This window comes from Pleurodeles waltl, chromosome 7 (assembly GCF_031143425.1).
Source record: "Pleurodeles waltl isolate 20211129_DDA chromosome 7, aPleWal1.hap1.20221129, whole genome shotgun sequence".
Lineage (NCBI taxonomy): Eukaryota > Metazoa > Chordata > Amphibia > Caudata > Salamandridae > Pleurodeles > Pleurodeles waltl.
The window spans coordinates 758,036,086-758,063,371 of NC_090446.1; the positions used below are offsets into that span (position 1 = coordinate 758,036,086).

The window sequence follows — 27,286 nt, forward strand, 5'->3', positions numbered from 1 at the left end:
AACGTCTCAAGGGCTGAGCAAAAGGTTTTAATGCATTAATAAGAGCCTGATTCACTGAATCCTGGACATGTTAGCCCAGAGCTTCCACTAGTCTTTCCTCCATATGGTCATTTATATTGTCAGGGTGTTCCTGATAAAAATCATCCTCTCCAGCGTAGTGCGCCATAAGGACAGAGGATTTATGGAGGAGATCACAGGGGGGGGAAAACTATTTCCCGGCAGGGAATATCAAAATAGATATATTTACAGGATGTTGACACAGTCTAAATTCAAATGTGGAGGGAGCCCCTGCGCAACCCCCTCGGCAAAGCCTTTAACGTGAAAATCGCCCGGACGGGCGTTCTAGGGCTCAATTAACTCAGAGAAAAGACAAGCTAAAAATAGCCTCCTCTCTAAGCTCTGCTCGCGCTGTGAACACCTTGTTCTCTCGAGTAGAGGAGAAACGAGGCGAGCGCATGCGCAAGGCTAAAATAGAAAGAGGACTAGTCCTCTATCACGCTACGCGGTCTAGGAGTCGGAAGGGCTCCCAAGCCGAAACGCGGCCACACCCACCGCCCGAAGACCGGGCCCTTTCGGAGAACGAAAAGGGCAATAAAAACGCTCTAAGCAAGGGCGTGCCGCGCATAACCTGCACTGCGAAGCGTGTAGAGCCCGCTCCACGCTGTGTACATTACATAACCACAAAACAATCAAAGTACAGATAGTGTATTAAAAAAAAACAATGGACTTATCTCTGGCTGCAGCAGCAAAGAAAGAGGAAGGACTATGCCGAGAGAGAGAGAGAGAGAGAGATATATGGACAGGTTCCCTATGATTGGTAGTCAGGAACTACTGGGTTTCATGGGAAATGTAGTTCTTTTGTTTTGTAAAAGTTCAATGGCTGCTGAGTTATTGCAGTAAAGAGAGAGAAAGCATAATCCGAAGCCTCCGGTCCTGACATAGAATTAGTGACACGGACCCTCAGGGGTCCCCTGATCACAGGTTACGAACCGCTGGTCTAGGATCCTTACTTGAGATTTTTTTCTTAGGGCTGAAACTGTCAATTTTTCATCTTCCTGAGAAAATTGTTACCTAAATTTCACATTAAAAAAAAATATTTACCCATCCATCCTATCGGAAAATAGAAAAAACATGATGCGGGCTTCATTTTGAAGGTATGCGTTATGACGTAATCATGCCCCTACAAAATGATGTAGCAAGCTGTAACATCGCACCTTTTTCATTTTATTTTTTTTGTTCTTTTACTGTTGCCCATTCTGCAATGCATCTTGCCCATACTGTACCACGTCGCCAAAAGACGTTGCAAAGTCTGTAGGTCATAAAGGAGAGAGAGAGCCTTTGCCAGTGCTTGTAATAGGTATTCTTTTCCTCCTGGCGTGCTTTCTTTTTATTCTACGTTCGTTACTTGCTCTGTGCACACAGGTAAAACCAGATTTGCGAGGGCTCCGACAAGTAAGAATAGGACTCGTGTAGTAGGTAATTGCAGTACCCTTGATTTGTTTAAAACATTTCCTCCTCTAAATTCTTATGTTTTGTAAAAAAAAAAAAAAAGATCTTTGCGAATAGGATACTCAGCGAATCTGATTCGATTCAAACACAAAACTGAGAAATTTGTCAACTGAAAATACTTAGATCCGAGTACTTTCTGTAAATATTTTTGTTTAGGAACGATCTGTCCACGGAATCCTTATGGAAACACCACCGAGTTAAACGTAATCCTGTGCCAGGGGAGCAGGCTGCTAACGCGGAAGCGTTCTCATTTGCTCACTCCTTTATGCACTAGGAATGAAAGGCAAGTTTTTAAGGCGCATCATCATTCAATCTGAAATTATTCAAGAAAGACCTGCAAGGAAATATCTCGTGTGCAGTCACGCACTGGTTCACACGTGCACCGCAGCAAGACAGCGCACACAGACAATACTTTCCTGCTGATTAAATGTTTTCGCCTTCCCTTGACCAGCTGCCAAGGTACAGGAGGGAGGGGATGTGACGATCTTCGCTGTGGATTGTGGGATGACAGCCGCAACCTAGTCGTTCCAGTTCATGCGGGGGCAGAGAAGGGAGACAGTAGACATATTGGTGTAAGCTGCACTGTAAGTGAGTGGCATGCGCGTCGTGATTCTTTCGTGGGGTTCACAGTTCACTTGAGCACATTATTGATACAGATAATTGTTCCCAGGTATCTTCTTTAAGGTCTTAAACTGCGTTACTTAATTTGTAGTAATTGCTAAGTGGTATATTTTAAGCAGGTTGAACCGGTTTGGGCTCGTGCAGGTTAAATCTATCATCTGAACGTACAAAAACAGAATTAAAGTCTATGTTTTATGCATTTTTTAAGTAAACATTTTTAGTCGCTAAGTAGTCTACGAAATATTTTTCTTGGTCGAAAAAACGTCTTTTTTTTTTTTAAAGCGGACTTTTCTCAGAATTACACGCAGGTCAGTGCTGCCGAGTGGTGGGCGTTCCCTGTGCGTGTGTGCATGCCCGTTCGTGCTGCAGAGTACCTCGATACTGAACGAAAGTTCAAGGCTGGAAAGAGAGTGAGTGATTGAATGAACGATCGTGTCGCTTTTTATATTTTCGCAGGTTTAAATAGAAGTACGATACCATGCCATATACAATAGGTGTTTGATGAGACTATTTTAATCAAGAAATCACGTTTTACTTAACAGTGTGTGTCCAAGTATTTGTTATTTTTTTTCTTTCTTTATAGCATCATTGCCATTTAATGACCTTGCTCTACAGGGCATTAAATGGTACATCTACAATGTACACCAATGTTTGGTTATACAGGACCCTTGGCTGAGAGTGCTTCTGAGCTGAAAGCAGTTGACTTGTTTGCAAGCCAGCCCATGTTAGTATAAATTAAGGCCCACTTTTCCTTTGTTGCCAAATAATATTGAAGTGTGTTCTGTGCGTCCAGTGCTGACATGGGTTCCTTTAGCATTTAGCATTTGTATGCAGACTTCTGGATAGGAATCTCTCACAATGGGTATGCTTTTTCAAAAGGCCATTCTTGCGTCCTCATTTTGCACTTGCTGCTGAGTTGGGGGGATGGTAAAATGTCAAATAAACCGGTGACCAGGCATTCGTATGCACCTGCTGTATTTAACAATCAATAATAATTACATCATTAATAGCCAGTAATCTGCTTGTACCAACCCTGCACTTTTGTAAACAGCTCGGCAGCAGTGACCTTATTATAGGACACATCACATTTTTATCAGGAAAATTCTAGTTTGATAATGCCTTGAGGTAATGGTATTATTGCTGCAGAGCAGTGGTATTACTGTTGCAGCACACTACCACCTTATTTAGTGGTAATTCTTTATTGAGTCTGTGTCATATAAACAAGGCCTCGATTCAACAAAAGGAACTCCTGTTGGTTTTTGTGGACAGGTGATTTTTGTTCTTGTATTGGAACCACCACCACAAGATCGCACTTTTTCACTAGTTATGTTTGCCGAGGAGTGCCTTTACTTATGAGAATTTGTATGTTCTTCTGTTAACTCCAAAATACTTGTGCTGATGAGCCAAGGTCGCAGCGTTAGACAAAAAACGTGAGAAATCCGGAAGTAAGCTGTGAAACTTCACTTAAGCTCAACACTTGGAAATAATACCCTTTCAAGCCTTTTGCCACCTCTCTCCCTTGGTAGCTCCTTCAAAGTTTGAGACATTAGCTCCATGATCTCCAACTCGGATAAATGTTCTTGCTTCCTTTTCCTAGTTCCCCTTTAGTCTACTGGAGCTAAATTGAAGTTATACCCTGCCACCATAGATCGTGCTAATTGGACATATTAACGTGCTAGTTTGTATTTTTGATGAATATAATTTGCCATTTGAATGTCCATTTGTCAATAATTAGCTGGGTTAGATAAAGTGAAATAAACTGAAATGCTAGCTTTCAGAGAGAAGAACCTTGTTTTAAGATATTTTACAAATGTAAAATAAACCTCAAATAGACTTCTGAGACCATCTGTCACCAAGTAGGGTGTCCTAGTGTGTAGAAGCCGACTTTGCAGAAGTTTCCTTTTTCTTCCATACTCTAAGAAATGGAAAGCAGAATACATCTATTTGTGTACAGGCCTAAAAAAACATTAAAATGTTACCTGTTCTAGTGACTTGGATAATCGACTCAACCTAATTGTAAAGCGCTTAACTCATTAACTGGTCTCAAATTGTTTGGTCCTTGGCAAATATTGTATTTCACGGAGTCACCTTTTTCGTTCATTATCATATATGAGAGCACATTCAAATATGTGTTAAGCATGTCAGCTGTACAAAAACTCTTTTGTTTGATTTAGTAGACTAAACTTTTACTCCATTTATAATAAGAATCTAGCCCACATGCATAGGGTACACATAACTCCTGACTGCCTCTTAGTTTGTTAATAGCATTTTCATGTCGACAGCAGAAATGTTTCTTAGTTCATGTTTAAAAAAATCTCACTTTTACTAAATAGATATTTAAAGCATGATGTGCTTGCGCACTGCCATTTGCAGACAGCACATTTCCCATTGAAATGGCCGCAAATGTTCCCACTGACATGCAGTTTTACTGAAAAATCAATATAATGTACACGCCGTAATGTGTGGAAATTGGGTTTCAGCAAAATGTATTTTTTGCACATCCCCAAGTAAAGTGTTTTGATATGCTTTGACCCTATTAAAATCCCTGTTTCAGCACGCTTCAGAATTACAATAAAAAAGCGCTTTCATAACTGCTGATCTATTTTGAATATTTGTACAGTTAACTTACAAGATATTTATGTGTTAAAAAATGACATCCCACAGCCTTTTAATTTATATGTGTGTTTTAAGAAAAATGACATTCTAGAGCCTTTCATTTCACTTTTCCTGTACCCCTGCATGATTGTCAGACAGTTCTCATTATAATAAAACCCTCTAACTTTGCAGTCAGAGAAAGAAAAATAAACACAAATCTCCAGGATTAAATTAGCAGTAATCTGTAAGGACACAAGCTGACATTTGACCTCAGTCTTTGATGGCTCTCAAATGGTGACAAGATAAAAACAAGATTTAAAGTCATCCTTATTGCTCATTTACTTTCTTGCAGCTTGAGTTCCCTTGCCAGAGGGGCTCAATAGGTCCTGAAGATAGCTCGCTCTGCTAAATTCTGACTCACCATCACAAGTGAGTGAGTTGATTTTTCAAGAACTGATGTATGTGAAGTGTGAGTTGACAGATGGTGTAGCTATTATGGTGTTAGACATCTGAAGTTCTTGTTTCTTGGGGCTTGAATTTACAAAGGATCATTAATGTTGCAAAATCATACCTGGGTAGATGTCCCATTACCTCAGCAATAATGTTGCAACTTTATTTCATGCCCTTGGCAGAGGGTGTGATAAGAAAGATCTCAGACCAAAATACTTTAGTAGAAATGTCTAGTCACAATATAGTGAACAAGATCACTATCTCTATAAGAAAATATCTGGTATGGAAAGATGGGCGTCATCACGTCAGTATTAGAAATACTAGAAACACTGAAATCTGACACCACAATTCGACACCATAGATTTGCTCCAGACTACAGATCCCATGTTGCCTTTATTAATTTCAGTGTCTGATAGGGGTTCCTGGGTTGACTTGAAGTACTGAGGCAGCCTATCTTGTCGTTGACTTTGCTACGGGACTCTATTCCCTGCAATTTGCATAGAAAATAAAATACACTCACAAGAAAAACTCTTTAACAGTCAGCAAGGAGTTGATGCCATTCAACCTGCATCATCTGTCATAGCTTGTTCCCTTATTATGTGTAATAACATGGTTTCTTTCTTCATGACAAAGTGGAAGCAGTATGGGCATGCATGATTTCAACCAGCCATCGTATGAACCTTGATAGAATCATATGCCAATGCCCACTTCTGTCCCTCTTTAAATCTGTATTGTATGAAGAAATAAAAAATCACAATATTCATGTTTATTATTCAAGAGGTCAACATCTTCACTGCAAGGGCTACCACACTCACCCCATCCGTTGTACCAACTACCCCAAGTAATTAATACAAAAAAATGGAATGCAGATCCAAGGGTCATGTCCATTGACTGGACTTGTATCATGTTCAATGTGTAAGAGGGGAAATTAAAACAGTGGTTCACCGGAGCTTAAATTACACTTTGAATACAATGGCTTTATTGCTGACTGCCATTCAGACTTTCAACAATGTTACCAGAAAAACTACCACTCTAGACTTAAATGGACCATACTCATGTGCGTATAGTACTAAACTTCTCATTGGTCTTACAATCTAATAAAACATATTGCTTATTTGACTAACCTAAGCCGTATGGAATTGAGGTACGGCCTTAACTTTGCTCTGTATTTCTGGAAATCCATTTCAGTGTAAGTTTAGGTCTTTTCTATGCAAAACCATGAACATCACCTGCAGTACACCTCTAGGGACCTCCTTGATACCGAACGTCTTTAAAAGCCACATTGCCCCAAAGGCCTCCATCAAAGTGAGGAATAGTGTGGGCTTTCATCTTTCTGCTCACACCACACAGCTTCACTTCAGCCTTCATGAGGTTTTTAGATGACCAACACATGTTAGTCTTCTGAAAAATGTAAAGCACAAGATTTATAACAAATTTCTTTACATGAATGAAAGAAATACTTCATTCCTGTTGATGGGCTCTGTTAATTCTGTACCATTTCCTCCCTTCTGGCCTTACTTAAAATGTCAGCCTCCCACACAATACAGAGTTCCCCAAAACCTGGGTATTGTCTTTTACAGCAAGCTCTGCCTTAGGTAAACTCAGCATCTGTGTCTGCACAGTAGTGGTGGTGGGGGATTGTGGGTTGTTTACCTTTTGTTCAGGTCGCTTTACATATTGAGTGTGATTATGTTTCACCTGCACAGCTATTCATACGTTCCCTCCGTTAGGTATTTGGGTGTTCCACCCCTGCCAAGCTGCCCTGGGGATCGCTGTGCACCTTACCCCTTCGGCATTTCTGATTTCGTTATGTGTAAGGCTAGATATTTATCTAGCCTTAAATACAAAAAAATAGAATGAATAGTAGTCAGATCACTTTCTGTACATGGCTTTCCCTTCTGGCGTTCACTATTACATCATATAGGATGGGAAGCACATGTCCTGAAGATTTGCAAAGCACCAAAGGCACATCTTTTCCACACTGCCTCTGATTCAAATGGAATCTAATTCTTTGGTGGCCAATGCATGCAAGCCACTCACCAAGCGTGTTTATTGATAGATCCATTGTCAAATGAAAAATGTAAGACTAGATCTCCTGCCTACACACAACCTGGTATGTGCAACCTTTCAGAAGTAACTCCCTATTTAATTATAGTGCTTTTCCAATGCACCTTTCATTTAAACTACACAGAGGTATACAACCAAGACTGGGCAACCAGATCTCGTGCTCATCAAGCTAGAAATACATTGCTGACTTCATAGCAAAGCATATGATTATTGTTTCCAACCAATTGAGACCTCCCTTCTGTTTTCATGTGCTCTTAAAGTGTTCATTAAAAAAAGAAAACTACAGTAATATATGCAGCTAAAGCAGTATGCTTGTGAAAAAATCCAATTTCAGTCAGCATTTCATTATTTTTCTGGAAGTTAGTATGTTTTTATAAAGGATCTTCAAGCAAAACATATCATTTTATTTCAGTTTATACACTTCCTCCTTGAGCGACCTTTTGTGGGCTGTTTGTCATACATTTTAAGCCAGATTGAATTATGTAAACCCACTGATGTAGGGGTTTTGCCTTCCATGGACAATTGTCTCCATCTTGGGTCGTAGATCTGTACCGCTCTGTTGTTTGCTTGTTGCTCAGCAGCTGGGGTGTGGCGAGCAGGTGTTTACCTTTGTAATACCAACGCCTTTCATTCCTGCTGGAGCTTCGAAGGGGTCTTCTAATTAGGGGCTTGACATCTGAGGTACTATTATTGTTCGACAACATGTTAGCAGCTGCATGACCAAAAGCTGAAAGGACAGTGGTAAACATGCATGTGTTTTCGTCAGATCTAAACGTTAACACGAGAGCTTTTTTTTTTTTTTTTAACCATTTAAATCCAAACTATGCTGATAGAGTGCCTGACTTCTGTAGAAATCTTTAGCCACTTTATGGCTAAAGATTTCGACAGAAGTCATTACAGCGCTTTATCTTGAATTACGTTGAGCACAAGGATATGTAATTTTCTCGTTGTATACCATATTGCAGACATCGAGTGACACGATTGAAGCAGAGTGTTTTTGTTACCCCAGTGTGGAAGGAAAATAAACTCTTTTTGATCATTGCAAATGTGTATTTTTGTGTCGCATGTTGTTTTTCACTGACTCTGCTTCAGTTCTTAATTAAGTGGATCTGCTGTCGGGACATTTGTGGCCCAGTACGTTTGATTTTGTATTTTTCCTGTCCTTGCACGTTTTTGTTAGCAGAAGTGATACTTCAAGGTCCTGATGGATGCCACTACACAACCTACGAGGGCCTAGTTGGCAGAAACATGTTGACCAATGTTCACTGACCCATGGACGCAGGGTGTTGACTTCTGCAGTGTCTCTTCACTCCTTTTTAATCCTTACTCAGCCACCCAAGAATAAAGTTGTATGCTTGCTCTTGAGTCAGTTTCTATTACTTCTTTTGTCACATATTTCACATTCTGCCAGCCTCACCACCTTTGAGATCTACATATGGCTTCTACCACACATCAAAAATCCGAAGTGCTCCTCCTTTTTAGAGAGGGAATTGTAGAGGGCACCATGATCTGCTGTCACGATGTGATGAGAATGGCATACCTCTGGTGGGTGAGGGAATACTTCTTAAAAAAGAAAATCTTTTTTTCAGGTTGGGTTTCATTTTTTCCCTTTTTGTTTAGACCCTGGCGTTTTTTGTGTAAATGATCATACCATTGAAATCGTCCTTTTCATTACATAAAGACATGCCTCAGGTGCATAACAAGGAGGTATTTTACAAATCCAACTGATTAGAGAGATACGGTGCTTAGTAAGCATATTGCCAAACCTCCAAAAATGATCGAGGGAGCAGGAGGTCTGAGGAACAGGCCCAACAGTTCCAATCTATCACCACTAGCAAGCCATATTCCTGTTATCTTAGTTAAATCGTTCAATCTTGTACAACAAAACCCAAAATTAGCATATCAATAGCAAGTCATAGAAACGAACACCAATTGTTGTATGTCTTAAGCATCTGGATGACAAATGAGCATGACCTTTACAATGCTGACCTGAAAGATATAGCTCGTCTTTAAGATTTTTACAGTGATCATTCTGAAGCACCCTTGGATAGACACTGACTTGTAATACAAGCATACGTCACTCTATTGTGTATCTGTAAATGCAGACCCCAAATCAGCTGCCCATTTTAAAAAAGTTCTGCAGTGAGGGCGACTAGATTTTCCATTAAGTTAACATATATTGTGGACACATGGCAACGACCACCACAATCAGGCTCTCTAGGAGGTCCCTGATGAACTCGGGGCCCAGTGAAGTTTCATAGTCACTTTCAGCCTGGCATACCCCATATCAATAACAGTGCAGCAGCTACAGACTGTCTCTCAGCGGCCAATGTAAACAAACGTCAACAGGTGCTTAAAGCCCCTCGGAAGCCTAATATTGGTACCCCACCGTTTTATAGAAAATATCACCCCTCGGCATATCTATCAGCAGTGATGCAGGGCTGTACAAAACACACATATCTTAGTAGGAGAAAGTAGAGGAGAGTGAGGATGGAGAGCGTAAAGCATAAAGGCTTCAGTGAGTGCACTCCAGCAACATACAGGGCAGGCAACAGGAGCCATTAAACCAAAAAAGCAATGTTCACAATTGTGACGTCAGTTAATATATATTTGAATCATGACCCTTGCTTCCCACACACGAGTTAGTGGATCACAAGATATCCTGGGTTGCTATAAAGTCGAGGCTTGCAGCTAGCAAAGAATACAGAACAAGGCATGCATTGATGGCCACACAACCTCACAGACATTTTGACATTATGAACATCTTACGTAGAACAGCGTATGCAAGAATGAGCTACTGAGACAAATATGCATGCTAGCATACCTTTGAAGTATGGTAGCAAAATGGTCAAATGCAGTGCAAACACTTCTTTCTATCCCTGTGGATAACAGTAGCTAGTTATTTATTGTGGTAGGGGTCCCTACTATATGCCGTACCAGCTATAATAGCTTGATCAAAGGGAGCAGACTGTAACGTCTCAGATTTTGGTTTTAGTTATGCCTTCTTTTCCAACAACGAAAACATCTAGGGCCGGATATAGGAAGCCTTTTGCGCCTCGCAAACGGCGAAAAACGCAGTTTGCGAGGCGCAAAAGGTCAAAGGCGATGCACAACCGCAAATTGCGAGTCGGTACTGACTCGCAATTTGAGGCTGCGACTCGCAAATAGGAAGGGGTGTTCCCTTCCTATTTGCGACCGCATCGCCATGCTGAGTTGCTTTGGGACCGCAAATGCGGTCGCAAACCAACTCGCAGTTACCATCCACTTGAAGTGGATGGTAACTCATTCGCAAAAGCGAAGGGGTCCCCATGGGACCCCTTCCCCTTTGTGAATGCCAATAAAAATATTTTTTCAGAGCAGGCAGTGGTCCTATGGACCACTGCCTGCTCTGAAAAAACCGAAACCAAATGGTTTCGGAATTTTGTCTTTTTGCAGCTCGTTTTCCTTAAAGAAAACGGGCTGCGAAAAAAAAAAAAAAAAAACGAAAAAAAAACTGCTTTATTAAAAAAGCAGTCACGGACATGGTGGTCTGCTGTCTCCAGCAGGCCACCATTCCTATGAGTGCACGGACTCGCTAAGGGGTCGCAAACTGCGACCCACCTCATTAATATTAATGAGGTGGGTCTTTGAGACCCCATAGCGTGTCGCAGAAGGTGTCTGAGACACCTTTCTGCATAACATTTTGCGAGTTGCAAATTGCGAGTCGCTATTACTCGCAATTTGCAACTCGCAAAATGTTTTTTTGCTACATCTGGCCCCTAGTGTAAGTAAATTTCGACTTGACCTGAACTCTGGCATTATGATCAGTTTGAAGAAACTTGTCCAATGAAATAAGGTTGGCACTAACCCTAAAAAGAATCCATAACCAACCATAAATGCTGACAACCAAAAGTGTTGGATGCCTTTTCTGAATAAATAGTGGTCAACACCGATTTTTCATTTGCACGTCAGCCACTTGTCACATTAAATAACATTTGAATGTTGCATATCCTGGACAGTTTTGACAGATAGCCGGATTGAATATTTAGCTTTGAATGGTACAAACAAATATTTACAGTGTCGTTTTTTTTTAATAGAAAATTTACTCTTATAATCATATTTATTGTTATGTTTTTTTATAAGCATAGTTGTAAGGCTTTGCAGAGCATCCTTCCACTGACTAACCTGTGTGGCATTTACCTAGTCACGTTGCCCAGCATGGGACGCCAGTGCATACCTCAGGACGCCAGTGCCACATGTGGAGTATCGTTTAACCTATAAAATGCAGAGGGCCACTGAAACAAAATGCTAAGTAGGCAGCAGCGAGGGGAAAACAGTACAACAAACTAGAACGAAGAGCCTATGAATGATATAACAAATGATAATTAACATTGATAGAACCAAATATATACTCATTGGAGCCACAGAGGCAGCACAATGTATTGCAGTAGAAAAACAGATAAGAAAAATAATATATACTTAATACACAATGTCCTGTGTACATGCATATATTTAGCATGTTTATTGATCAGTTGGGGGTGGGGGGTTAGTGCTCAGATTGACTACATGCACCTCTGAAATCTTGGACAAACCTCCAGGTCCAGAAGGCCGAGTGGCATCCCAAATGTGGCATTTGTTATTCCCTTCCCATGTATGATTTTTTTTGTATGTGCTCAATATAATTTTGTAGTTTACATGGGCTGTTTTATTCACAAGTTATTATTTTTTTTTAAATTATTTGTATTTTACTATAACTGACTCTAGATAGTCCAACACATTTCCATTTTGATTACACAAGCAAGGTTACTGCATACAGCAACAAAACGTCAAACAGAGCATTTTAATTGTTATAATAATCAAATTCCTGAGTTTTTCATCCATAGTGGGGTTAATGTAACTGAGATACAGCTCAAGTTAAAGGTTTCCAAACATCCTTGGGAAGGTGCAGACATACAAGCCCGCATTGTCCAAATCTGTCTGTCCATGACAGCTTTTCCACATTGGAGGTTATTACATCACAGTAGCGATTTTAGAGAAGGTTAACCGGGGGAGATGCTTCATTCTCTTGACCTACCCATCTCCTGATGAAAGCATCCATTTTATGTACTCTTTCTGTAGTCACTACTATTGCCGTTACAAGGCCCCATGCCATCTTTTTCATGGCAGTCCATCATCTCTCTTAGCTTTTAAAACAATGACCATCTCATCCCATCTGGTCACATTTACCCTCACTCTGGACTGTCTTTGCACAACAGTCAGTGTCATATTCATCCTTTGTCTACTTCAACTGTTCTCTCAGCCAAGTTCTAAGAGACAGAATGAGTAGCCTTCCAAGACATGGCCAACTGCGGTTTGGCCATTACCAGGGCGCAAATCTGTTCTCCAGCCTCATGGTTTTAGACCCTTTATACAATCCTAGCACAACCCCTTCAAGGACGTGACCATAGTTCTCCCCCTTTTTCTCTTTAACCAGGTCCTGCACCTCTTCACAGTAAAGTTTGAGAACTCCAATACATATGTACCACGTCTTCATCTAGGTCAACAACAAAACACCGCTGGAAAGATCTTCTTTAGCCTTTTAAGTATGAGGTTTGCCCTGTGGAGTATTTTAAGCTGAATGAGCTGAAAGTAGGCATCTCCAGAGAAGTTTGAAGGATATTCAAGTACCTTTGATCACTCATCCCATGGGTAAGAGGGTAAAACATTGTCCAACATCTCTTTCTCACACCTCCTTTATAGGGGCAATGTCTACACTAGATTGTACAGTTAAATCACAGTACATCTCTGTAGTAGCTCTCTTGGCACTGCCATTCGTCTGTATGCTTTGTAACGTGGCATGAGGGCCGAGGCTATGATCTCCCTGAGCACAAGTGAATTTTATATGCTGCATCAATGATCCACATACTAGAAACCGCTCCACTGATATCTGCATTCTCTGGTGCAGCCCTTCAAATGAGTTTATGAACAACAAACATATCCCCCAGGGTGGTTACTAGCCTCCTCCCAGCATGCCCTTCTAGTGAAGAAGCCAACCTTATTTATGCTAGGTTGCATATATAACCAAAACACAAACCATTCCATGGGTGTGGAATTTAACAAAATATCTACTTGTCCGTGGACAGGCTGCATCATAAATCTACTTGCCCTGTAAAAAAGCCACTAGTCCCTTTGGTGGTAGTTAGTGCTGTGACAAATTATGGCAGCAATTTCATTTAATAGGGGGCTCCTATAATAGCCTGTCTGACTATGCCAGGGCTCAAACAATAGTACGGTTTGAATACTAGCAATTTCCTCTTGCCCCCTATCCACAGATCACATACTGGCGCTGGAAGTAGCAGTGGGCAATATTTCCATGGATGGAATGCACATCTGAATCTGTACAATACTTCTAACTTGCATGTTTTAGGGATTTCACCAGCTCTTCTTTGATATTTGCGAAAGGTTGGAAATTTACTCCTGACAAGGGCAGAAGTAAAACTTCTCCCAGGGGTGGGAAAGAAGTGGTTCGAGGAAAGTAAACATGTAAAAGCTCAACAAATATTCACCTGAGCAAATCTACGTATGCATATATGCTCGTAATAAAATGCAGTTTACAAATATTTTCTCTGAGTGCAATTTACTGGTCTACTTCTGTACATTCTTGTGAATTCACTAAAGTAATACATCTGTACTAATGCAAGGACATATACCATAAGTGCTCTTTTGTGACTTTTTAAAACAATTGTACCTCTAATTGTGTCCAACGTTAACCAAAACCTTTTGTTTTTATTAAAATTCTATCTCTCTGTCTATTGCTGGCTTCATTGTGAGGGACATCTTTCTGCTCTTTCACTGGGGGCATATCTGCACTCAAAGTAGTTTTGTTTAGTGTCAGGGACTTCTCAGCAATGTGTGCTTTTTGAGACCAAAAAATATTTTTCCTTTTTCCAATGTTTGTTATTAAGGTGCAGGCCCAACAACATCCACAACAATAAAGGTTTGCAAAAACCATGTCAAAACAAAACACACCTTGACAAAACCAAAAAGCTGACCACCAGTTTCGGAACTATTGGCTTTGCCAATGCTTGTTTATTTTAATGTGTCCCATAATCTTGTTAAATATGATTACACTGAATACATGCATCAACACATTTTACTAAATGATGCTGCAAAGAAATGGAACCTACAATTTCCCAGTATATTTGCAATTTTTTTTTTCCTAGTTGTATTTTTTGTGAACGTTTTATTTTGAAAACAAAGAATCAAACTTGCTTTCAAGCTCCTTTAAATATTTGCATCTTATCAGAGAGCATTCTGGGATAATTATATGTAGCTTTATATTATTAAACTTTGCAAACATCTGTACACATTCTTATGATAGAACCATTCTCAGTAGTGCAGTCCGAGCTTACATTTCCTTAGTGTGCTCACCCCAATAATACAGGCTTTGCAGTAATGAACCATAAATACAAGCTTGAATAGCATGAACATATGGACACAAATATTACCTTAACTACAGACAGTGCTTTTCCCCTGTCCATAATGTGGCACTGTAAACTGGGAGTCAGGCTTTGTGCTGCTGGGGTTTTTGGTCTACTTGTCCTAAGGACAAAATAAACATGAAAACGTGTTGTCCTTGACCCCAAACAATATGTCCTGGGTGTCGGGCTATAGGAATTCCACATCCCTGCATTGTCTGAAACAGACATCACTTCTAGGAGTGCTGAGAAGCCTCTAGGCATTTGAAATTCATCTGCCCCCACCCCCTGTTTGTTCCACATAGCACCTCTGTTAAGAAACCGTGAGCACTTACCAGTTCTCCCATGAATTAAACTCTTGTGATTGGGAGTTGCTCACCCATCGAGCCACCCACTGAAGCTGTACTACAGTGTAATCATTTTCATAATCGGGAGCTTCCATTACTCCTTCTGTTCTTCGTAGTTGCAGGTTACATAGCACTTTATTCCTGCCTCCTTGCCAAATCGAGTCCAACAACATATATCCTGTGTGTGGTTTGGTGCACTTTACACAAAAAATAAAATTGATGTGCCCTGCTGTGTCTTGTGTTCGGTGTTGTGGAGGGGCTACATTGACGAGTATGGTGCTGCTTTGATCTATGAAGATAATGCGCAACATTGAGAGATTAATGTGTGTGTATATTTATATATATCACTTCACTTAAAAGGGAAAAAAAAGGAATGAAGCAGTGTACTGTCACCTGTGAAAGCCTAGATGGATGTGGTCAGCTGATGTACAATACATTGACCCATATAAAAGTGTTAAACTGTAAACTGTATATTTTAGATATATATATGGATTGGCTCCATTTAGACCATGGTATATACATGACATGTATTCTGTGGATTAAATATGAGATATCTTGCGCTAATTGGGTACTATACCCGTTATAAGTATTTTAATGCCCCACCTTTCTTTTGAGTAATACAAACTATGTGATACTAATATGATTGTTTAGGTACTCCATCCGCCCCATAATGGACAAGATATGAACCAGGAAAGAAGTATTAATTTGTTATTCTGCATAATATTGTCCCATTTTAAATGAAATGCAATCAAATTGTGATATGTCATATTTGTTTGATAGAATACAAACCAGTAATCAGTGATCAATATACTATGCGTATTAATATCAGCCCTTTTCAGTGCATTGGAACTGTGATGTTTATTAAGAAGTTTGTGTTCACTTGGGGATTGAGTTTGCATAACTTTGTGTACTTTTGTTGTTTTTTAATCTACATATCCCATAATGTTGCATAGGGCTTGTGTTGGGATATATATATATATATATGTTCGATGGCATGTGTAGCTGCAGATACACATGCTGTGCACAGTCCGCCATCTGGTGTTGGGCTCGGAGTGTTACAAGTTGTTTTTCTTCGAAGAAGTCTTTTCGAGTCACGAGACCGAGGGACTCCTCCCATTTCGAGTCCATTGCGCATGGGTGTCGACTCCATCTTAGATTGTTTTTTTTCCGCCATCGGGTTCGGACGTGTTCCTTTTCGCTCCGTGTTTCGGGTCGGAAAGTTAGTTAGAATCTCGGAAAAAAACGTCGGTATTGTTTGCGTTCGGTATCGGGTTAGTTAGAACAAATCGACACTGAATTCTGAAGAGCTCCGGTGGCCCTTCGGGCTTTTTTCGATCCCCCGTCGGGGCCTGGTCGGCCCGGCCACGTGCGACTTCAAGGCTCATGGAACGGACCCCATTCCGCTTCTGCCCAAAATGCCATCACAAGTATCCGTATACGGATCACCATCTGGTCTGTAACTTGTGCTTGTCCCCTGAGCACAAGGAGGATACTTGTGAAGCCTGTCGAGCGTTTCGGTCGAGGAAGACGCTGAGAGACCGAAGAGCCAGGAGACTGCAAATGGCGTCCACGCCGACAGGTCAAGAACGCTTCGAGGAGGAAGAAGAAGCTTTCTCCATCCGCGAGTCGGATTCTGAAGAACTCGACGCCGAAGAAACACACCAAACCGTGAGTAAGACGTCTAAAATCAAGACTCAGGAGAAGTCTACAAAAGCCCAGGGGACGCCACCGCCAACAGGCCATGGCTTAACCCGAAAACTAGGTGACCCATCCAAGGCACCGAAAAAGGGCATGCTAGTGTCGAAGTCATCCGACTCCGGTCGAGATACCGCCACACAGCAACCTCGGAGCCGAGACAGCGGCTCAGAGAAACTTCGGCACAGAGACAGCGGCACCGAAGAATTTCGGCACCGAGACACCACGCCGAAAACAAAGAAGGTTTCTTCGGAGCCTAAAAAGACTTCCGAAAAGGTTTCGGTTCCGAAACAGCCAGCCTCGGAGCCGAAAACTAGTTCCTATACAGAGGAACAAGGATTAACCTCCCAATTACACAGATTTGGAGAGGAGCTTCAAGCTGTAGAGCCTGACTACACGCAAAGAAGGCTTCATATTCATGAGGACACAGGGAAGATAACCACTCTTCCCCCAATCAAAATAAAAAGGAAACTTGCCTTTCAACAAAAGGACAAGCAAACCACAAGCAAAGGTGGCAAGGAAAACAACCCCACCACCGTCTCCACCACCATCAATACATGCATCACCAGCAACAACTCCACCACTGATGCACTCACCAGCTCATACCACAATGAGTCAGGATGATCCCGATGCATGGGACCTCTACGATGCTCCAGTGTCTGACAATAGCCCAGACTCTTATCCTACAAAACCGTCACCACCTGAGGACAGTACATCCTATACACAGGTGGTCGCAAGGGCAGCCGAGTTTCACAATGTCTCCTTACATTCGGAACCAATTGAGGATGACTTTCTCTTTAACACCCTATCCTCCACCCATAGCCAGTATCAATGCCTTCCAATGCTCCCAGGAATGCTAAGACATTCAAAACAAATTTTTCAGGATCCAGTTAAAGGCAGAGCCATAACTCCAAGAGTGGAGAAAAAATATAAGCCACAGATCCAATATATATCACAACACAACTAACACCGGACTCAGTAGTTGTGGGGGCAGCTCGTAAGAGAGCCAACTCTCATACCTCAGGCGACGCACCACCTCCAGACAAGTAGAGCCGCAAATTTGATGCTGCGGGAAAAAGGGTTGCAGCACAAGCAGCAAATCAGTGGCGTATTGCCAATTCACAAGCCCGCGGAAAATTCCAAGGCCCCAAAACCCCTCAAAATAAGCAGTGACTCACAAGTCACACACCCCCATCACATAACACCTGTGGGGGGAAGACTAAGCCAATTTTACAAACTTTGGGAGGAAATAACAATAGACACTTGGGTCTTAGCAATTATCCAGCATGGTTATTGCATAGAATTTCGCCAATTCCCTCCAAACGTCCCACCGAAAACACACAATATGTCAAGACAACATATAGATCTTCTAGGACTAGAAGTTCAAGCATTGCTACAAAAGGACGCAATAGAATTAGTTCCAATTCAACAGAAAAACACAGGAGTTTACTCACTGTACTTTCTAATACCCAAAAAGGACAAAACTCTGAGACCAATACTAGATCTCCGAACACTAAATACCTACATCAAATCAGACCACTTTCACATGGTCACGTTACAAGACGTAATCCCACTGCTCAAACAGCAAGACTACATTACAACATTAGATCTAAAAGATGCGTATTTCCATATACCAATACATCCTTCACACAGGAAATACCTAAGGTTCGTATTCCAAGGAATACATTACCAATTCAAAGTGTTGCCATTCGGAATAACAACTGCGCCAAGAGTTTTTACAAAATGCCTGGCAGTAGTAGCTGCACATATCAGAAGGCAGCAAATACATGTGTTCCCGTACTTAGACGACTGGTTAATCAAAACCAACACGCTAAGACAATGTTCACAGCACACAAACTACGTCATACAGACCCTTCACAGGTTAGGTTTCTCGATCAACTACGCGAAGTCACACCTGTTGCCGTGTCAAACACAGCAATACTTAGGAGCAACAATCAACACAGCAAAAGGGATTGCCACTCCAAGTCCACAAAGGGTTCAAACATTTCACAAGGTAATACAGGCCATGTATCCAACACAAAAGATACAAGTCAAACTGGTAATGAAACTCCTAGGCATGATGTCTTCATGCATAGCCATTGTCCCAAACGCAAGATTGCACATGCGGCCCTTACAACAGTGCCTAGCATCACAATGGTCACAAGCACAGGGTCAACTTCTAGATCTGGTGTTGATAGACCGCCAAACATACATCTCGCTTCTATGGTGGAACAGTACAAATTTAAACCGAGGGCGGCCTTTCCAAGACCCAGTGCCACAATACGTCATAACGACGGATGCTTCCATGACAGGGTGGGGAGCACACCTCAATCAACACAGCATCCAAGGACAATGGGACATACATCAGAGGCAGTTTCACATAAATCACTTAGAACTGTTAGCAGTATTTCTAGCGCTGAAAGCATTTCAACCCATAATAACCCAAAAATACATTCTTGTCAAAACAGACAACATGACAACAATGTATTATCTAAACAAACAAGGAGGGACACACTCGACACAGTTGTGCCTCCTAACACAAAAAATATGGCATTGGGCGATTCACAACCACATTCGCCTAATAGCACAATTTATTCCAGGGATTCAGAACCAGTTGGCAGACAATCTCTCTCGAGATCACCAACAAACCCACGAATGGGAAATTCACCCCCAAATACTAAACAATTACTTTCAAATTTGGGGAACACCTCAAATAGATCTATTTGCAACAAAAGAAAACTCAAAATGCCAAAACTTTGCATCCAGGTACCCACAAGAGCAATCCCAAGGCAATGCTCTATGGATGAACTGGTCAGGGATATTTGCGTACGCTTTTCCACCTCTCCCTCTCCTTCCATATCTAGTAAACAGGTTGAGTCAAAACAAACTCAAACTCATACTAATAGCACCAACATGGGCAAGGCAACCTTGGTACACAACACTACTAGACCTTTCAGTAGTACCTCATGTCAAACTACCCAACAGACCAGATCTGTTAACACAACACAAACAGATCAGACATCCAAATCCAGCATCGTTGAATCTAGCAATTTGGCTCCTGAAATCCTAGAATTCGGGCACTTAGACCTCACACAGGAATGTATGGAGGTCATAAAACAAGCTAGAAAACCTACCACTAGACACTGCTATGCAAATAAGTGGAAAAGATTTGTTTATTACTGCCATAATAATCAAATTCAACCTTTACACGCATCTGCAAAAGAAATAGTAGGATACTTACTACATTTGCAAAAATCTAACCTAGCTTTCTCTTCCATTAAAATACATCTTACGGCAATTTCAGCTTACCTACAAATTACGCACTCAATTTCATTGTTTAGGATACCAGTCATAAAGGCGTTTATGGAAGGCCTAAAGAGAATTATACCACCAAGAACACCACCAGTTCCTTCATGGAACCTCAACATTGTCCTAACACGACTCATGGGACCACCTTTTGAGCCCATGCACTCTTGTGAAATGCAATACTTAACGTGGAAAGTTGCATTTTTAATTGCCATCACATCTCTAAGAAGAGTGAGTGAGATTCAAGCCTTTACCCTTCAAGAACCATTTATTCAAATACACAAAAATAGAGTTGTTCTACGGACCAATCCTAAATTTTTACCAAAAGTAATTTCACCGTTCCACCTAAATCAAATGGTAGAATTACCAGTGTTCTTCCCACAACCAGATTCTGTAGCCGAAAGAGCACTACATACATTAGACATCAAAAGAGCACTAATGTACTACATTGACAGAACAAAACTAATTCGTAAGACAAAACAATTATTTGTCGCCTTTCAAAAACCTCATACAGGAAATCCAATTTCAAAACAAGGCATTGCTAGATGGATAGTTAGGTGCATTCAAACCTGCTATCTTAAAGCTAAAAGAGAACTGCCTATTACACCAAAGGCACACTCAACCAGAAAGAAAGGTGCTACCATGGCCTTTCTAGGAAATATTCCAATGAACGAAATATGTAAGGCAGCAACATGGTCTACGCCTCATACATTTACCAAGCACTACTGTGTAGATGTGCTAACTGCACAACAAGCAACAGTAGGTCAAGCTGTATTTAAGAACATTATTTCAAACTACTTCAACTCCTACAGGCTGAACCACCGCTTTTGGGGAGATAACTGCTTACTAGTCTATGCACAGCATGTGTATCTGCAGCTACACATGCCATCGAACGGAAAATGTCACTTACCCAGTGTACATCTGTTCGTGGCATTAGTCGCTGCAGATTCACATGCGCCCACCCGCCTCCCCGGGAGCCTGTAGCCGTTTAGAAGTAGATCTTAAACATTTGTACATTTGTAAATATATTACTTAAAACTTTATTATGTACATACGCATTCACTCCATCGCATGGGCACTATTACTAGCATACACAACTCCTACCTCACCCTCTGCGGGCAAAACAATCTAAGATGGAGTCGACGCCCATGCGCAATGGACTCGAAATGGGAGGAGTCCCTCGGTCTCGTGACTCGAAAAGACTTCTTTGAAGAAAAACAACTTGTAACACTCCGAGCCCAACACCAGATGGCGGACTGTGCACAGCATGTGAATCTGCAGCGACTAATGCCACGAACAGATGTACACTGGGTAAGTGACATTTTCCATATATATATATATATATATATATATATATATATTTTTTTTTTATTTTTTTTTTTATTTTTTTTATTTTAAGCATCAAGAGGGTATCATGAGTGGGACTGTTATAATAAAAAAAAAATGCAAGAGTCTGGGTTGGTATCACCATTTTTTCAAGAGCTAGTCTACCCATTTCTGACTTGGCAACTTAGTCCAGAACTGTACAGACTCCCTTGCAGAAGACAGTATTTTGCTGTGGTTCACTTCTGTCATATAGTTTATGGAAAATTTGAATGCTTAGGGATCTTAAAGACCTTAGGTACCACTGTAACGGGAGGTCGGGAATAATCTCCTACCCAGCTTGGTCCACAAGTTGCGGAGGGAATAAGCAGAACTTATAGACATGTGGCTTCAATCCAGAGTACAACCCAAACCTCTCTATGTGCTCAAGGATCACCAGCAGAACCTCAGCCGGATTCTTCAGGTATATTTAACACATCATCCAGATGAAATGACAACAAATGTTTATTACTGTGCAAAAAAAAACCTCAGCCTCATTCCTGCCATCTAAACGTGGCTGCCATAAATTCCATGGCCAATGCAAAAAGCAGCATCCCTGTCTTGTCCCCCATCTCCTGCGGACATGCCTGAGCTATAACCCTGCCATAACATACCATAGATGCTGGTCTGGCATTTAACAGTGTCACCCATTTATTTTTAAATTTTTCCCCATATCCCATCCCATGTAGCACCAACTGTAAGAAGTTCCAATTCGAGGTGTCAAATAACTTTTCCATATCAACCGCTGATTCCAGTTCTCCCATGAGTGGATTTTCCACCAGTTGATTTAGCCTACTGATATTAGGAGACATATTTCTCCCTGTGATGAATCCCGATTGATTGCGGGTAAATGAGCCCTGGCAGAACAGGAGAAAGTCTGTTTGCTTACATTTTGGCTAATATTTCATATTCCAGGTTTAACATAGATAAGGAGGACTATGAATTTATCTTGGGGGACTCCCCCTTAGTTTCAGTTGGGTTATTATTATTGCTTCATTCATGGAGTGGGCAGCAAGGCCCCTGTTTTCTGGAGTCCTTGAAGATTTCCAGCTGTTGGGCATCATTATAGCCCTATAACTACTGTAAAATTCTTGTGGGGTGGGCCATCACTGTCAGACATCTTTCCCTTGCCTGGCCCGTCAGAACTGGTGTAATTTCCTCTAGCCCCAACAGCACTTCTAGCTAAGCTGCATGATCCAGGGAAATTCTAAGAAGGTGTGCATTACGGATATACCTTCTTCGCATTAAGTAGAGGGTGTGTCCTAACCGACTTACAATCTGTAGTAATACTGAGATGAGCTTCATTAATGTCTAATTGAGTGTTCAACAATGCATTGTTGCCAGTCCTTAATGTAGTAATCAAGATGGTTGCTTTCTCTGAGCTAGTCAAAGTGAGGATCTTTATCACCTTCACTACGTTTCCTGGCTACTTAAGCTTCTTTATAATGATGGATCCCCTACCTATTCAATAGTTCCCTTTGTTGTGACCCACTGTGATGTAACATTAGGTACCTAGTTTCATTAGTCATAGCCTCCATTACCAACATACACAAAGTAATCTTCACAACAGTCTCCCTTTCCAACACCACTCTAGATGACATGTTCTGACAAAAAACTTCTCACAGTGACCCCAAAATGCTTCCCACAAGCTTCTAGGTCAACTAGCTGACCTATCATTCTCCATAAAATACTGTAAGATTGGTGTAGGGTGAGAGTCTCAAAGATGCGTCAATGAGTGCTCCAGGCTGCATTCTACTCACTGGTATTCAAACAGCATACACATCCTGCTCCATTACTAATTTTAGGGGACAGTGGTTATATAATGTCTTCCAAATATATTCTGAGTCCAACACCGAACTTATTCACATGACAGAGAAACAGATTGATTCTCATGTGTAGCATATGCACGTGTGAATAATGGGAGTATTCCCTCACTTCTGGGTACAGCTTCTGCCAAGTGTCTGCCAACCCCCAATTAATGAACTATCAGGGAAATATAATAACCGTCTGTGCTACCTGTGTATCCCGAAAATCATGCAGTACGGAATTCTGCACATAAACATTAACCTGTCACAGAATGTACCCATCTAATGTTTCTTCCAAAAAAGTGTATCTATCCTCCTTGTCACCTATGTGTTCGGACAGCTCAAATTAAACCAGTGATGCTAACCAAATAAGTATACCTCTTGCGTAAGAGGGATATATAGTACCAAACATCTGTCCACTCCATTTACACTTCCCCAGCTCATCCCTTTTGAGGTGTGTTCCCTGTAGGAAAGCAATGCCCTGCCTTTTATTCAGCATGTGTGTATTTTGCCTAGTCTGTGCTCCCAGCCCCTAACATTCCACACAAGTATTTTTGACACCCAGCTATCAAGGAATGGGTGATCTGGAGCTGATTCGGCTGATCAGTGTAACAGTGGGGGATGAACTTCTATCCCTCTTTTTTTGCAACCCCTTATCATCCATCAAGGCCTTACCTCTATTCAGTAGCCCTCTAACATCTTCATGTAAGTGCTTCCTTGTGATGCATATAATTAAACCATCAACTTCCCCAGTTATCTCCTTCAAAGGGACAACTCACACACAACCACTATCAGCTGTAAACAAATCCAACAAAATAACATGTACCGCCTAGTCATTGAACCAGGTAAGACTGGGAGGTGTGATCTTCTTCACATTAATGTCTCAGGCACATCCCAGTCAAAGTCTATCTGTATGTGTACCACTAAGATATTACAATCAATGCTTCATCTTTCATCCTTCCTCACCCGCCGCAACCTTCCCTTCAACAATCATCCACATATTACTACTTAACGTACCGAGGACTATACAGAGGGTGGCCATGTAAACCTAAATTGACATTCAGTAAATTACATAGTCTTAGCACTGTGATATTCAGACCCAACCACATTTCAAATAGCAGCGGACACAGTTTAGATCTCGGTATCATCACATAGGCGGTCAGCAGGGTAACTATTGGTATGTTCAGATTCCTCTCTCTCTCTGTTTCAGACCACTGCCAAATACATCATCAGATACCGCAGGAAATCTTTCCACATCCAGCCGATCTGCCGTCAATACCGCATCTTCGCTAGCAGCTGTATCTTCTCTTGTTACAAAGCAGGTACTTTATCTAATAACTTGAGCAAGTCTTCCTTTGAATAGCAGGCCATAGGTGTTCCTGATACCACAGGATGATTCTCACTAAACAGCTGATACATTTCTGTTTGGGTCCTCTCGTCATTACTCTTGTGTTAGTTTTGGGTTATTTTCCTAATAACATTTGTAGCTACTATAAGCTGTGTATTAAACTTAACTGTAATTTGTTGCTGATGGTGCCTGGTTCATGATGTAGCACACAGGTGTGTGTTTAAACGAATTGTCTGTTCATGCGGCAAACATGTATCAAAAAGAGATTAGTGTTGCATGTTCTCTTTGGTTACAATAAACATAGACAAAACCTCAACAAACTTGTAAGGCTTCACCTCTGTCCTAACCTCTGGATACCTTTTATCTGGTGAGGTCTTGTTGATTTTATAACGCACACATTTGAGAACATTCCTTGAGCTAATGCTTATAGACTCACAAGAACCTGATAGCAGATCTGTCACAGTACAGAAGGTGGACTTTGACTCCCATCAACAAAATTTTAATGCCAACATGGTGGGTGAAGTAACTCCACAGCAGGGGCATCTCAGTCACTTAAAATCTTTTAAATAAGCAGAGATGTAAAATATATTGGGAACCATCCCAAACATGGACTTGTGAACATATCTGACAAACAGCAAGTTTTATTTTATTATATGGTTCTCAAAACGGCATTGTCCACAGTATTTCTTTAATTGATTTGTTGTTTTCTAACATGGTCTTACTAGGGGTTGTCCAAAAATCATGTAGGCCAGAAATTCTATCCCACGTTAGTTCTTAGATTTGCCAGGTTAGGTAAGCATTCCATTCATATCTTAGCAAAGCCCATATGATAAGTTGCTTGCTTATTGGTGGCATTGGGATGGCAACAACTCCCAGGCACCCAGGGGGGATGATGATCTGCCCCTTCAGGAAGGGACAAGGATATATAGTTTTGTTCATAGTTATCATGGTTGCACAGCAGTTATATAATGACAACACATATGGTATGTGCAGGTGCATGGTAACCCATTGCTGAGCGAGCGCACATAGTAACATGTTACCTAGGTTGATTCACTTAATTCTTTGTATAAGATGTTTATTTCATAAGGTTATGTTCTCCTAGGATGAAAAAGCGAGAGCATGGAGTAATTTTCATACTGTTTACCGTGTCCATAAATTGCTAGGAGACCTAGCACAGACACTAGCCTTGCAGTATCACTCAAAAGAAGCTTCAAATGTGATTAGGAAACTGGGGCATACTGGCTCTACAAAGAATCATGAAAGAAAAACAGTTCATCAGCACCTCTAATCCTTTTAAAAGAAGTCATTTGGTCAGTGATTGGCATCACTAGTACATGAAGTTGCAGACACTGTGCAGGGATACAATGGTAACAAAGAAAAATTTAAGGGCAGGTTTGCTGTGCATGTCTTGTGAATAAAATAATGCACAAAAGCAGTTAACACATTATTGCGGATTCTAATCCAGTTTTTTCCATCATATAAAAATACAAACCAATCTTGGAATTTCTAGTCTTTTAGTGGCGTACAGGGATGTGACATTTAATAAAATATCTACTTGTCCATGGGACAGGTTGCTTCTTAAATCTACCTGTCCTGTAAAAAAATCTACTTGTTCCTTTGATGCCATGTAGTGCGGCGACAAATTATGGCAGCAATCTCATTATGTAAGAGTTCTGATAATAGCCTCTCCGATTATGCCAGGGCTACTACTATAGTAGGGCTTAAATACTTGCAATTTCAATCCCTACTATAGCAGTTTCCTTAATTTGCCACCTTTCCGCAGATCTACATACTGGGACTGGAGGAATCAGTAAGCCAGAGTTTCCCAAAGTGTGCACGCAGAAACCCAGTGCGCCATCAGAACTCACTAGGGGCGCCGCGCACTTCTAGGGAACATTGAAATGCTTTCTCTTTCATACTACCGTACGGCTCAATAAAAAATGCACGTTACATTTAGAATGGAGCCGTACAGTAGTATGAAAAAGAACCAATCACAGTGCAAACAAATCAAACTTGTTAGGTTTTTGCAATGTTATGTTATAAATTGTAAAACCCATCACGTTAGATTTGCTTCCACTGTGTGTCTTTCTCTTTCATACTACCGCGCAGTAGTATGAAAGTGAAAGACTCGCAGTGGAAACATATCAAACTTAATGGGTTTTACAATATTCATCTTAGGTTTTTGCAATCTTAACAAGTTAGATTTATTTGCACCGCGATTCTTTCTCTTTTATACTTCCATATGGCTCCATTCTAAAGCCAAGTTACGTTTAGAACGGAGCCATACAGTAGTATGAAAAAGGAAGAATCACAGTGCAAATAAATCAAACTTGTTAGGGTTTTGCAATGGAATGTTATAAGTTGTAAACCCCTCAAGTTGGATTTGTTTCCACTGCGAGTCTCTCTTTCATACTACAATACAGCTAACAGAGCTGCATGGTAGTATAAAAGAGAAAGACTGATTTGTTTGATTTGATTTCACTCACTGCTTAATTTGTAAATAAAAACATACCAGTGGTGAAAACTCTCCTCTGAAACATGCGGCTGCTACAATTAAATAAGCATGCACAGATCATTGACGCAGCGGTAATCCTAAAGCCATCTTGGGCCTCTTCTGTCCATTTACAACCTCTCCCTGCCCCTTCAGTTCACACTTGCTGCTTTCTGCTTTCTCCCGATGTGGAGCTTTTCCATTCTTCTCTTCCTTCGTCTTTCCCATATGTGTCTTTTGCTCGCAGTAAATGC

General features: G+C 41.0%; 1 protein-coding gene across 7 annotated transcripts in view; it reads left to right on the forward strand.

Annotated features, from left to right (window-relative positions):
- The first annotated feature begins 1,948 nt into the window (after positions 1 to 1,948).
- The window catches only part of MACROH2A1 (macroH2A.1 histone), a 254,157-nt gene continuing 228,819 nt past the window's right edge, over positions 1,949 to 27,286 (forward strand). For 3 of the 7 annotated variants that reach the window (XM_069199237.1, XM_069199236.1, XM_069199238.1), the window contains exons 1-2: positions 1,950 to 2,093; positions 24,404 to 24,515. The gene's annotated coding sequence lies outside the window, so the exon portion shown is untranslated. Of the gene's footprint in view, positions 2,180 to 2,521; positions 2,541 to 24,403; positions 24,516 to 27,286 lie in introns of those variants that run through there. The other 4 variants (XM_069199232.1, XM_069199233.1, XM_069199234.1 and 1 more) reach the window with 4 other exon arrangements.